This window comes from Rissa tridactyla, unplaced genomic scaffold (genome assembly GCF_028500815.1).
Source record: "Rissa tridactyla isolate bRisTri1 unplaced genomic scaffold, bRisTri1.patW.cur.20221130 scaffold_47, whole genome shotgun sequence".
Taxonomy (NCBI): Eukaryota; Metazoa; Chordata; class Aves; order Charadriiformes; family Laridae; genus Rissa; species Rissa tridactyla.
In genome coordinates this window covers 1010816-1024375 of record NW_026529679.1, presented here as the reverse complement: position 1 = coordinate 1024375, position 13560 = coordinate 1010816, and positions in this window count along the sequence as shown.

Genomic DNA, 13560 nt, shown 5'->3' with positions numbered 1-13560 from the left:
AGAGCTTTAGAACAAGGCATAGTTTTCCCTGCTGGCTCTTTGGGCGTGGCACCCATCTCCAGCCGTATGGCCATTATTGTGCTTGGCGCGGCTCCCAGAGGGAAAGGGTGGTTTTGAGGCTGAAGGCAGCAGCAAAGCCCGCAGCCCCCAGGTCTGTGGGGCTACGCAAGCGGTTCCCAAAGAGCTTTAGAACAAGGCATAGTTTTCCCTGCTGGCTCCTTGGGCGGGGGACCCATCTCCAGCCATATGGCCATTTTTGTGCCTGGCGCGGCGCCAAGTGGGAAAGGGTGGTGTCGAGTCTGAAGGCAGCAGGAAAGCCCGCAGCTCCCAGGTCTGTGGGGCTACGCAAGCGGTTCCCAAAGAGCTTTAGAACAAGGCATAGTTTTCCCTGCTGGCTCCTTGGGCGGGGGACCCATCTCGAGCCATAGGCCATTTTTGTGCCTGGCGCAGAGCCAAGTGGGAAAGGGTGGTGTCGAGGCTGAAGGCAGCAGGAAGGCCCGCAGCTCCCAGGTCTGTAGGGCTACGCAAGCGGTTCCCAAAGACCTTTAGAACAAGGCATAGTTTTTCCTGCTGGCTCTTTGGGTGGGGGACCCATCTCCAGCCGCATGGCCATTATTGTGCTTGGCGCGGCGCCCAGAGGGAAAGAGTGGTTTTGAGGCTGAAGGCAGCAGGAAAGCCCGCAGCCCCCAGGTCTGTGGGGCTACGCAAGCGGTTCCCAAAGAGCTTTAGAACAAGGCATAGTTTTCCCTGCTGGCTCTTTGGGCGGGGGACCCATCTCCAGCCGTATGGCCGTTATTGTGCCTGGCGCGGCGCCAAGTGCAAGAGGGTGGCTTTGAGGCTGAAGGCAGCAGCAAAGCCTGCAGCACCCAGGTCTGTGGGGCAACGCAAGCGGTTCCCAAAGAGCTTTAGAACAAGGCATAGTTTTCCCTGCTGGCTCTTTGGGCGGGGCACACACCTCTAGCCGTATGGCCATTTTTGTGCCTGGCGCGGCACCAAGTGTGAAAGGGTGGTGTCGAGGCTGAAGGCAACAGGAAGGCCCGTAGCTCTCAGGTCTGTGGGGCTAGGCTACGCAAGCGGTTCAGAAATAACCTTAGAACAAGGCATAGTTTTCCCTGCTGGCTCCTTGGGTGGGGGACCCATCTCCAGCCGTATGGCCATTTTTTTGCCTGGAGCGGCGCCAAGTGGGAAAGAGTGGTTTTGAGGCTGAAGGAAGCAGGAAAGCCCGCAGCCCCTAGGTCTGTGGGGCTACGCAAGCGGTTCCCAAAGAGCTTTAGAACAAGGCATAGTTTTCCCTGCTGGCTCCTTGGGCGGGGGACCCATCTCCAGCCGTATGGCCATTTTTGTGCCTGGCGCGGCGCCAGGTGGGAAAGGGTGGTTTTGAGGCTGAAGGCAGCAGGAAAGCCCGCAGCTCCCAGGTCTGTAGGGCTATGCAAGCGGTTCCCAAAGAGCTTTAGAACAAGGCATAGTTTTCCCTGCTGGCTCCTTGGGCGGGGGACCCATCTCCAGCCGTATGGCCATTTTTGTGCCTGGCGCGGCGCCAAGTGGGAAACGGTGGTGTCGAGTCTGAAGGCAGCAGGAAAGCCCGCAGCTCCCAGGTCTGTAGGGCTACGCAAGCGGTTCCCAAAGAGCTTTAGAACAAGGCATAGTTTTCCCTGCTGGCTCTTTGGGCGGGGGACCCATCTCCAGCCGCATGGCCATTATTGTGCTTGGCGCGGCGCCCAGAGGGAAAGGGTGGTGTCGAGGCTGAAGGCAGCAGGAAAGCCCGCAGCCCTCAGGTCTGTGGGGCTACGCAAGCGGTTCCCAAAGAGCTTTAGAAGAAGGCATAGTTTTCCCTGCTGGCTCCTTGGGCGGGGGACCCATCTCCAGCCAAATGGCCATTTTTGTGCCTCGCGCGGCGCCAAGTGGGAAAGGGTGGTGTCGAGGCTGAAGGCAGCAGGAAGGCCCGCAGCTCCCAGGTCTGTAGGGCTACGCAAGCGGTTCCCAAAGACCTTTAGAACAAGGCATAGTTTTCCCTGCTGGCTCTTTGGGCGGGGGACCCATCTCCAGCCGCATGGCCATTATTGTGCTTGGCGCGGCGCCCAGAGGGAAAGAGTGGTTTTGAGGCTGAAGGCAGCAGGAAAGCCCGCAGCCCTCACGTCTGTGGGGTTACGCAAGCGGTTCCCAAAGAGCCTTACAACAAGGCATAGTTTTCCCTGCTGGCTCTTTGGGCGCGGGACCCATCTCCAGCCGTATGGCCATTATTGTGCTTGGCGCGGAGCCCAGAGGGAAAGGGTGGTTTTGAGGCTGAAGGAAGCAGGAAAGCCCGCAGCCCTCAGGTCTGTGGGGCTACGCAAGCGGTTCCCAAATAGCCTTAGAACAAGGCATAGTTTTCCCTGCTGGCTCCTTGGGCGGGGGATCCATCTCCAGCCGTATGGCCGTTATTGTGCCTGGCGCGGCGCCAAGTGCCAAGAGGGTGGCTTTGAGGCTGAAGGCAGCAGCAAAGCCTGCAGCACCCAGGTCTGTGGGGCTACGCAAGCGGTTCCCAAAGAGCTTTAGAACAAGGCATAGTTTTCCCTGCTGGCTCTTTGGGCGTGGCACACACCTCTAGCTGTATGGCCATTTTTGTGCCTGGCGCGGCACCAAGTGTGAAAGGGTGGTGTCGAGGCTGAAGGCAGCAGGAAGGCCCGTAGCTCCCAGGTCTGTGGGGCTACGCAAGCGGTTCAGAAATAGCCTCAGAACAAGGCATAGTTTTCCCTGCTGGCTCCTTGGGCGGGGGACCCATCTCCAGCGGTATGGCCATTTTTGTGCCTGGCGCGGCGCCAAGTGGGAAAGAGTCGTTTTGAGGCTGAAGGCAGCAGGAAAGCCCGCAGCCCCCAGGTCTGTGGGGCTACGCAAGCGGTTCCCAAAGAGCTTTAGAACAAGGCATAGTTTTCCCTGCTGGCTCCTTGGGCGGGGGACCCATCTCCAGCCGTATGGCCATTTTTGTGCCTGGCGCGGCGCCAAGTGGGAAACGGTGGTGTCGAGTCTGAAGGCAGCAGGAAAGCCCGCAGCTCCCAGGTCTGTAGGGCTACGCAAGCGGTTCCCAAAGAGCTTTAGAACAAGGCATAGTTTTCCCTGCTGGCTCTTTGGGCGGGGGACCCATCTCCAGCCGCATGGCCATTATTGTGCTTGGCGCGGCGCCCAGAGGGAAAGGGTGGTGTCGAGGCTGAAGGCAGCAGGAAAGCCCGCAGCCCTCAGGTCTGTGGGGCTACGCAAGCGGTTCCCAAAGAGCTTTAGAACAAGGCATAGTTTTCCCTGCTGGCTCCTTGGGCGGGGGACCCATCTCCAGCCAAATGGCCATTTTTGTGCCTCGCGCGGCGCCAAGTGGGAAAGGGTGGTGTCGAGGCTGAAGGCAGCAGGAAGGCCCGCAGCTCCCAGGTCTGTAGGGCTACGCAAGCGGTTCCCAAAGACCTTTAGAACAAGGCATAGTTTTCCCTGCTGGCTCTTTGGGCGGGGGACCCATCTCCAGCCGCATGGCCATTATTGTGCTTGGCGCGGCGCCCAGAGGGAAAGAGTGGTTTTGAGGCTGAAGGCAGCAGGAAAGCCCGCAGCCCTCACGTCTGTGGGGTTACGCAAGCGGTTCCCAAAGAGCTTTAGAACAAGGCATAGTTTTCCCTGCTGGCTCTTTGGGCGCGGGACCCATCTCCAGCCGTATGGCCATTATTGTGCTTGGCGCGGAGCCCGGAGGGAAAGGGTGGTTTTGAGGCTGAAGGAAGCAGGAAAGCCCGCAGCCCTCAGGTCTGTGGGGCTACGCAAGCGGTTCCCAAATAGCCTTAGAACAAGGCATAGTTTTCCCTGCTGGCTCTTTGGGCGGGGGATCCATCTCCAGCCGTATGGCCGTTATTGTGCCTGGCGCGGCGCCAAGTGCCAAGAGGGTGGCTTTGAGGCTGAAGGCAGCAGCAAAGCCTGCAGCACCCAGGTCTGTGGGGCTACGCAAGCGGTTCCCAAAGAGCTTTAGAACAAGGCATAGTTTTCCCTGCTGGCTCTTTGGGCGTGGCACACACCTCTAGCTGTATGGCCATTTTTGTGCCTGGCGCGGCACCAAGTGTGAAAGGGTGGTGTCGAGGCTGAAGGCAGCAGGAAGGCCCGTAGCTCCCAGGTCTGTGGGGCTACGCAAGCGGTTCAGAAATAGCCTCAGAACAAGGCATAGTTTTCCCTGCTGGCTCCTTGGGCGGGGGACCCATCTCCAGCGGTATGGCCATTTTTGTGCCTGGCGCGGCGCCAAGTGGGAAAGAGTCGTTTTGAGGCTGAAGGCAGCAGGAAAGCCCGCAGCCCCCAGGTCTGTGGGGCTACGCAAGCGGTTCCCAAAGAGCTTTAGAACAAGGCATAGTTTTCCCTGCTGGCTCCTTGGGCGGGGGACCCATCTCCAGCCGTATGGCCATTTTTGTGCCTGGCGCAGCGCCAAGTGGGAAAGGGTGGTTTTGAGGCTGAAGGCAGCAGGAAAGCCCGCAGCTCCCAGGTCTGTAGGGCTACGCAAGCGGTTCCCAAAGAGCTTTAGAACAAGGCATAGTTTTCCCTGCTGGCTCTATGGGCGTGGGACCCATCTGCAGCCGTATGGCCATTATTGTGCCTGGCGCGGTGCCAAGTTGTAAAGGGTGGTTTTGAGGCTGAAGGCAGCAGAAAAGCCCGCAGCCCTCAGGTCTGTGGGGTTACGCAAGCGGTTCCCAAAGAGCTTTAGAACAAGGCATAGTTTTCCCTGCTGGCTCCTTGGGCGGGGGACCCATCTCGAGCCATAGGCCATTTTTGTGCCTGGCGCGGCGCCAAGTGGGAAACGGTGGTGTCGAGTCTGAAGGCAGCAGGAAAGCCCGCAGCTCCCAGGTCTGTAGGGCTACGCAAGCGGTTCCCAAAGAGCTTTAGAACAAGGCATAGTTTTCCCTGCTGGCTCTTTGGGCGGGGGACCCATCTCCAGCCGCATGGCCATTATTGTGCTTGGCGCGGCGCCCAGAGGGAAAGGGTGGTGTCGAGGCTGAAGGCAGCAGGAAAGCCCGCAGCCCTCAGGTCTGTGGGGCTACGCAAGCGGTTCCCAAAGAGCTTTAGAACAAGGCATAGTTTTCCCTGCTGGCTCCTTGGGCGGGGGACCCATCTCCAGCCAAATGGCCATTTTTGTGCCTCGCGCGGCGCCAAGTGGGAAAGGGTGGTGTCGAGGCTGAAGGCAGCAGGAAGGCCCGCAGCTCCCAGGTCTGTAGGGCTACGCAAGCGGTTCCCAAAGACCTTTAGAACAAGGCATAGTTTTCCCTGCTGGCTCTTTGGGCGGGGGACCCATCTCCAGCCGCATGGCCATTATTGTGCTTGGCGCGGCGCCCAGAGGGAAAGAGTGGTTTTGAGGCTGAAGGCAGCAGGAAAGCCCGCAGCCCTCACGTCTGTGGGGTTACGCAAGCGGTTCCCAAAGAGCTTTAGAACAAGGCATAGTTTTCCCTGCTGGCTCTTTGGGCGCGGGACCCATCTCCAGCCGTATGGCCATTATTGTGCTTGGCGCGGAGCCCAGAGGGAAAGGGTGGTTTTGAGGCTGAAGGAAGCAGGAAAGCCCGCAGCCCTCAGGTCTGTGGGGCTACGCAAGCGGTTCCCAAATAGCCTTAGAACAAGGCATAGTTTTCCCTGCTGGCTCTTTGGGCGGGGGATCCATCTCCAGCCGTATGGCCGTTATTGTGCCTGGCGCGGCGCCAAGTGCCAAGAGGGTGGCTTTGAGGCTGAAGGCAGCAGCAAAGCCTGCAGCACCCAGGTCTGTGGGGCTACGCAAGCGGTTCCCAAAGAGCTTTAGAACAAGGCATAGTTTTCCCTGCTGGCTCTTTGGGCGTGGCACACACCTCTAGCTGTATGGCCATTTTTGTGCCTGGCGCGGCACCAAGTGTGAAAGGGTGGTGTCGAGGCTGAAGGCAGCAGGAAGGCCCGTAGCTCCCAGGTCTGTGGGGCTACGCAAGCGGTTCAGAAATAGCCTCAGAACAAGGCATAGTTTTCCCTGCTGGCTCCTTGGGCGGGGGACCCATCTCCAGCGGTATGGCCATTTTTGTGCCTGGCGCGGCGCCAAGTGGGAAAGAGTCGTTTTGAGGCTGAAGGCAGCAGGAAAGCCCGCAGCCCCCAGGTCTGTGGGGCTACGCAAGCGGTTCCCAAAGAGCTTTAGAACAAGGCATAGTTTTCCCTGCTGGCTCCTTGGGCGGGGGACCCATCTCCAGCCGTATGGCCATTTTTGTGCCTGGCGCAGCGCCAAGTGGGAAAGGGTGGTTTTGAGGCTGAAGGCAGCAGGAAAGCCCGCAGCTCCCAGGTCTGTAGGGCTACGCAAGCGGTTCCCAAAGAGCTTTAGAACAAGGCATAGTTTTCCCTGCTGGCTCTATGGGCGTGGGACCCATCTGCAGCCGTATGGCCATTATTGTGCCTGGCGCGGTGCCAAGTTGTAAAGGGTGGTTTTGAGGCTGAAGGCAGCAGAAAAGCCCGCAGCCCTCAGGTCTGTGGGGTTACGCAAGCGGTTCCCAAAGAGCTTTAGAACAAGGCATAGTTTTCCCTGCTGGCTCCTTGGGCGGGGGACCCATCTCGAGCCATAGGCCATTTTTGTGCCTGGCGCGGCGCCAAGTGGGAAAGGGTGGTTTTGAGGCTGAAGGCAGCAGGAAAGCCCGCAGCCCCCAGGTCTGTGGGGCTACGCAAGCGGTTCCCAAAGAGCTTTAGAACAAGGCATAGTTTTCCCTGATGGCTCTTTGGGCGCGGGACCCATCTCCAGCCATATGGCCGTTATTGTGCCTGGCGCGGCGCCAAGTGCAAGAGGGTGGCTTTGAGGCTGAAGGCAGCAGCAAAGCCTGCAGCACCCAGGTCTGTGGGGCTACGCAAGTGGTTCCCAAAGAGCTTTAGAACAAGGCATAGTTTTCCCTGCTGGCTCTTTGGGCGTGGCACACACCTCTAGCCGTATGGCCATTTTTGTGCCTGGCGCGGCACCAAGTGTGAAAGGGTGGTGTCGAGGCTGAAGGCAACAGGAAGGCCCGTAGCTCCCAGGTCTGTGGGGCTACGCAAGCGGTTCCCAAAGAGCTTTAGAACAAGGCATAGTTTTCCCTGCTGGCTCTTTGGACGTGGGACCAATCTCCAGCCATATGGCCATTTTTGTGCCTGGCACTCCGCCAAGTGGGAAAGAGTTGTGTCGAGGCTGAAGGCAGCAGGAAAGCCTGCATCCCCAGGTCTGTGGGGCTACGCAAGCGGATCCCAAAGAGCTTTAGAACAAGGCATAGTTTTCCCTGCTGGCTCTTTGGGCGTGGGACCAATCTCCAGCCATATGGCCATTTTTGTGCCTGGCTGTCGTGGTTTAGCCTCAGAAGGCAACAAAGTACCACGTGCCGCTCTCTCGCGCTTTCCTAATACAGGAAGAATCGTAAGAAAAGGCAAGACTCTTGGGTTGAGACAAAGGCAGTTTAACAGAACAGCAAAGGGAACAGGCAAACAACAACAACAACACGGACAGGGGAATATACAAACGCGATTACGTAACCGCTGCTCCACGCCGCTCGCCGACCGGCCGGACCCGGGACACCCCAGCCCGCTCTTAAGGAGCAACTTCCTGGCCCCTCCCCCGGCAGCTCAGGGTGGGCGTGGCTCACATGGAATGGAATACCAGGAAAAATTAACCCTATCCCCACCGGAACCAGGACACTGGCGCGGCGCCAAATTGGAAAGGGTGGTGTCGAGGCTGAAGGCGTCAACAAAGCTTGCAGCCCCAAGGTGTGTGGAGCTATGCAAGCTGTTCCCAAAGAGCTTTAGAACAAGGCATAATTTTCCCTCCTGGGTCTTTGGGCGTGGGTCCAGTCTCCACTCATATGGAATTGTTGGAGGCTGGCGATGCGCCAAGTGGACAAGGGTGGTTTTGAGGCTGAAGGCAGCAGGAAAGCCTACAGCTCCAGGTCTGTGGGGCTACGGAAGCGGTTCCCAAAGAGCTTTAGAACAAGGCACAGTTTTCCCTGCTGGCTCCTTGGGCGGGGGACCCATCTCCAGCCGCATGGCCATTATTGTGCCTGGCGCGGCGCCAAGTGGGAAAGGGTGGTGTCGAGGCTGAAGGCAGCAGGAAAGCCCTCAGCTCCAGGTCTGTGGGGCTACGCAAGCGGTTCCCAAAGAGCTTTAGAACAAGGCATAGTTTTCCCTCCTGGCTCTTTGGGCGTGGGACCAGTCTCCAGTCATATGGAAGTGTTGGAGGCTGGCACTGCGCCAAGTGGGAAAGGGTGGTTTTGAGGCTGAAGGCAGCAGGAAAGCCTGCAGCCCCCACGTCTGTGGGGCTACGCAAGCGGTTCCCAAAGTGCTTTAGAACAAGGCACAGTTTTCCCTGCTGCCTCATTGGGCGTGCTACCAATCTCCAGACATACGGCCATTTTTGTGCCTGGCACGGAGCCAAGTGGGAAAGGGTGGTTTTGAGGCTGAAGGCAGCAGGAAAGCCCGCAGCCCCCAGGTCTGTGGGGCTACACAAGTCGTTCCCAAAGAGCTTTAGAACAAGGCATAATTTTCCCTGCGGGCTCTTTGGGCGGGGGACCCATCTCCAGCCATATGGCCATTTTTGTGCCAGGAGCGGCGCCAAGTGGGAAAGGGTGGTTTTGAGGCTGAAGGCTCTAGAAAAGCCTGCAGCCCCCAGGTCTGTGGGGCTACGCAAGTGGTTTCCGAAGAGCTTTAGAACAAGGCAGTTTTTGGCTCACCTCCCGGGACAGCCTCAACTCAGCTCCTGGGATGCCTGCGGAAGGCTCCCGGCCTGGCTCCGCATGGCTCCTAGGCCACACTCCATTCAGCTCCTTGGACCAACTCAACTTGCCCCCATGTGCCGCCTCAGCTTGCCTTTTGGAGCCCGCTCAGCTCAGCTCCTTGCACCAACGTACCTTGACTGCTGGTGGCAGCTCAGCTCGGATCCTGAACAGCAAAGCTCGATTTTTGGGGACGCGTCCACTCAGTTCTTGGGAACGACACAGCTCTGCTCCAGGGGCTTGCTGCGCTCAGCATGCTCGGTATCTCGGCCCATCTCCTGAGCTGACTCCGCTCGGCCCTCGTCGCAGCCTTGCCTGGTCTTATGGCACAAAGTCAGAGGGGCTCCTGCGGCCAGCTCTGCCCAACTCCTTCGCCGGCTCGTCAAGGCTCCTACCTTGGCTCCGCAGGCTTCCTAGGACTAGGACTGACACAGCTCAGCTCCAGGGGCTGGCTGCCCTCAGCATGCTCGGCATCTCGGCCCGACTCATGAACTGAATCCACTCGGCCCTCGCCGCAGCCTTGCCTGGTCTTTTGACACAAAGTCAGACGGACTCTTGTGGCCAGCTCTGCCCAACTCCTTGGCCAGCTCATCTTGGCTCCTGGGACGGCTCATGGAGGCTCCTACGTTGACTCCGCAGGGTTCCTAGGGCCGGCTCAGCTCCTGGCGCTATCTCAGCCTCGTTCCGTGTGCCGGCTCGACACGGCTCCTTGGTACAGCTCTGCTTTGCTCCTGGGCCTGCATCAGCTTGGCTCCTGTGATGGACTCGCCTCGGCGTTTGTTGCCAGTGAGGCTCAACCTTGCTGCTGTATTTGGCTCACCTCCCGGGACAGCCTCAACTCAGCTCCTGGGATGCCTCCGGAAGGCTCCCGGCCTGGCTCCGCATGGCTCCTAGGCCACACTCCATTCAGCTCCTTGGACCAACTCAACTTGCCCCCATGTGCCACCTCAGCTTGCCTTTTGGAGTCCGCTCAGCTCGGCTCCTTGCACCAACGTACCTTGACTGCTGGTGGCAGCTCAGCTTGGATCCTGAACAGCAAAGCTCGATTTTTGGGGACGCCTCCAGTCAGTTCTTGGGAACGACACAGCTCAGCTCCAGGGGCTGGCTGCCCTCAGCATGCTCGGCATCTCGGCCCGACTCATGAACTGAATCCACTCGGCCCTCGCAGCAGCCTTGCCTGGTCTTTTGACACAAAGTCAGACGGACTCTTGTGGCCAGCTCTGCCCAACTCCTTGGCCAGCTCATCTTGGCTCCTGGGACGGCTCATGGAGGCTCCTACGTTGACTCCGCAGGGTTCCTAGGGCCAGCTCAGCTCCTGGCGCTATCTCCGCATCCTTCCTTGTCCCCGCTGAGCTCGACTCTTTGGTCCAGCTCAGCTCCTGGCGCTATCTCCGCATCCTTCCTTGTCCCCGCTGAGCTCGACTCTTTGGTCCAGCTGTGCTCTGCTCTGCTCCTAGACCTGCATCAGCGTCACTCCTGTGACGGACTTGCCTGGGTCTTTGTCACCAGTGCGGCTCGACCTAAGGCCTCTCTTTGGCTCACCTCTGGGACCGTCTCCACTCGGCTCATGGGAAACCTCTGTAAGGCTCCTGGCCTGGCTCCACATGCCTCCTAGGGAACTCTCAACTCAGCTCCGTGGACCAACTCAACGTGCTTCTATGTGTTGCCTCGGCTTGCCTTTTGGAACCAGGTCAGCTTGATTCCTTGGACTAACCTAGCTTGACTCCTGGTGGCAGCACACCTTGGAACCTGAGGCCAGTGAAGCTCAACTTTGGGGCTGCCTCCCCTCGTTTCCTGGGACCAACGCAGCTCAGCTCTGGGGGCTTGCTCGTCCCAGCATCTGTTGCATATCGGCCCGAATCCTTAGCTTACACAGCTCAGCCCTCGCCGCAGCCTTGCCTGGTCTTATGGCACAAAGTCAGATGGGCTCCTGCGGCCAGCTCTGCCCAACTCCTTGGCCAGCTCATCTTGGCTCCTGGGACGGCTCATGGAGGCTCCTACGTTGGCTCCGCAGGGTTCCTAGGGCCGGCTCAGCTCCTGGCGCTATCTGTTGCATATCGGCCCGAATCCTCCTGCAATTGGGGCCAGTTCCTTTTAATGTCTTTATCAACGATCTGGATGAGGGGATCGAGTGCACCCTCAATAAGTTTGCAGACGACACCAAGTTGGGTGGGAGTGTCGACCTTCTTGAGGGTAGAAAGGCTTTGCAGAGTGATCTGGACAGACTGGATTGATGGGCAGAGGCCAATGGCCTGAGGTTCAACAAGGCCAAGTGCCGGGTCCTGCACTTGGGTTACAAGAACCTCATGCAGCACTACAGGCTGAAGAAATGGCTGGAGATCTGCCCGTCAGAAAAGAACCTGGAGGCATAGGCCGACAGATTGCTGGATATGAGCCAGCAGCGTGCCCAGTGTGGCCGAGAAGGCAAACAGCATCCTGGCCTATATCAGGAATAGTGTGGCCAGCAGGACTCGGGAAGTGATTGTACCTCTGTCCTATGCACTGCTGAGGCCCCACCTCAAAGACTGTGTTCAGTTTTGGTCCCCTCACTATAAGAAAGACACTGAGGTGCTGGAGCATTTCCAAAGCAGATCAACAAAGCTGGAGAAGGGTCTAGAGCACAAGTCTTATGAGGAGTGTCTGAGGGAACTGGGGTTATTTGGCTTGGAGAAAAGGAGGATGAGGTGACACATTATCACTCTCTACAACTACCTAACATGAGATTATAGCAAGGTGGGTGTTGTCTCTTCTCTTAAGTTATACAAAGAGAGGAAATGGCCTTAAGTTGTGCCAGGGAAGATTTAGATTGGATAGTAGGAAAAAATTTCTTCACTGAAAGGTTTGTCAAGCACTGGAACACACTGACTAGGGAAGTGTTTGAGTCACCATCCCTGGAGGTATTTACAGGATGTGTAGATGTGGCACATGTGGTGTGGTGTAGTGGTGGACTTGGCAGTGTGAGGTTTACAGTTGGACTCAATGATCTTGAAGGTCCCTTCCAACCTAAATGATTCTATGAGTCTATGACTCTTTTGAAGCTCGGGACTTTGTTTCATCGTTGCCCCTTCTTTGAGAGGCCAGGAGGTGTCACAGAATTTTCCTACTCTTGTCATTGCTCCCACTCACATCCCTCTACCCCAGGAAGAGCCCTGGGCCACAAGTGAGGGACAGGATCTGCCTGGCCTTTCTGCTGCATCAAACAAACCAAGGGTTTCTTCAGCATTACAGCCACCTGCACTCTGCCTTTGCCCACCTGCAATCACAGCCTCCAGCTATCTGCTCTAACGAGTCCCTGGGGAGGCTTTGTCAGGAGTGGCCCTCAGTGGGGCCCATTAATGCTTCCAGGTACTTTGAGTTTGGCTTCTGATTTCTTGAGCACTCTGATCAATCTTTTCTCAATATCTGAGGTCTATGGACTCAGCAGCAAATACCCCATGGGGCTCATTAAAAGACAGAAAGCCCTAACAAGGTATTTCTCTCTTTGTAATTTTCTTCAAGTCTTCAAGACTAGTGCAGCTAATTAGAGAGGTTTTTGTGGTGTAGTTAAGGAGGAGGACTTCCAGGAGCCTCTAATGAAAAATGATTTCTTGATTTTCAAGGGTATATTTTATTCCTTTTCATTGTAAAGAAGAGGTCATAGAAGCATTCTCCAAGTGCTATTGATGCAGAGTGTGTCCTCAGGAGGTCTGGACAGGGAGGAAAAGCAGTGCCTTGGGGTCTGACACTGTGTGGGCATCTTTGCTCCTCACCTCCCACCGCTCACCATTTCTGACATTGCCCACCTGGGACTGCCATCACTGCTCCTTGCATCAGACTTCTCCACTGCTCTCTGCAGCTGGAGGTTACAGCCCCATTGCCCCATCTCCCACCTGCTCACCTGAGAGACACAGGCACAGGAGAATTTATCCTCTTCTTCAGAAAAGCAAAGTGAAGCACAATCACTTTGCATAAACAATAAAACACACTTTGTAATCATATGCTGAGTAGAAGCTACCACTAATGAGGTTGCCTTTCTGCAAGGGATAATCTTAATGAGAAATAGTTGAGGCAGATGGATACAAAAAGATAGATAGAAAGATAATTAAAGAGGAGACAATTAGGCTTAGGAGACAATTAGACAGTGTAAAGACAGTCAAGCTTTTAACTCCCTGAAGCTCAAAGCAGCAGCATAGGTGAGAGGTATCTGAGTGAGCATAGAGCAAAGGCAGGAGACAACTGGAGAATAATGGAAAGGGCCTTTGCCCAGAGAGTCTGCATCTGAAACGATGCCTGTAGAAATGGTCATTGTATCAGGACAGGGGCAAATATATGAAAGATTAGAGGAACTAAATACACCAGATACCAGGAAAAATAGTGGTAATGAAGGTACAGGGGAAGAGTGATATTTCTGTGGCATATCTCTCGTGAAAGGTCAGAGGATTGGCAGAGATGTCTTGTGAGTGAAGACTCACTTTGCAAGAGGCCAACAGCGCAAGCCAGAGAAGCACAGGCTGTATGAGCTCACTTTGGTGATTATTGTGCCATCAATGAGAGTCCTCTTGGGGGACACTTCTGGGCACCTAAAAGAGAAGAATGTCTCCAAAAGCAGTCAGCATGGACTTGCCAAGGGTAAATCATGCCTCGGTAAGGCAGTGGTGAGAGCAGGGAAAGCTCTCAGGTTTCCTGTGTCCGTGGCAGTCAGATAGATGTTGGTATAGTCAGAGCAGCTGCAGCTTTCTTGTCCTGCTCCAGGCTGTGTTGCTCAGGTGCAGGGCTACTTGGCACATATCCCCAAACAGCCCTGATCCTTTCCTTTGCTTAACCTTTCATTCCCGTTTCACTGTTTCCCCACCTGTCAAGTCCTAGT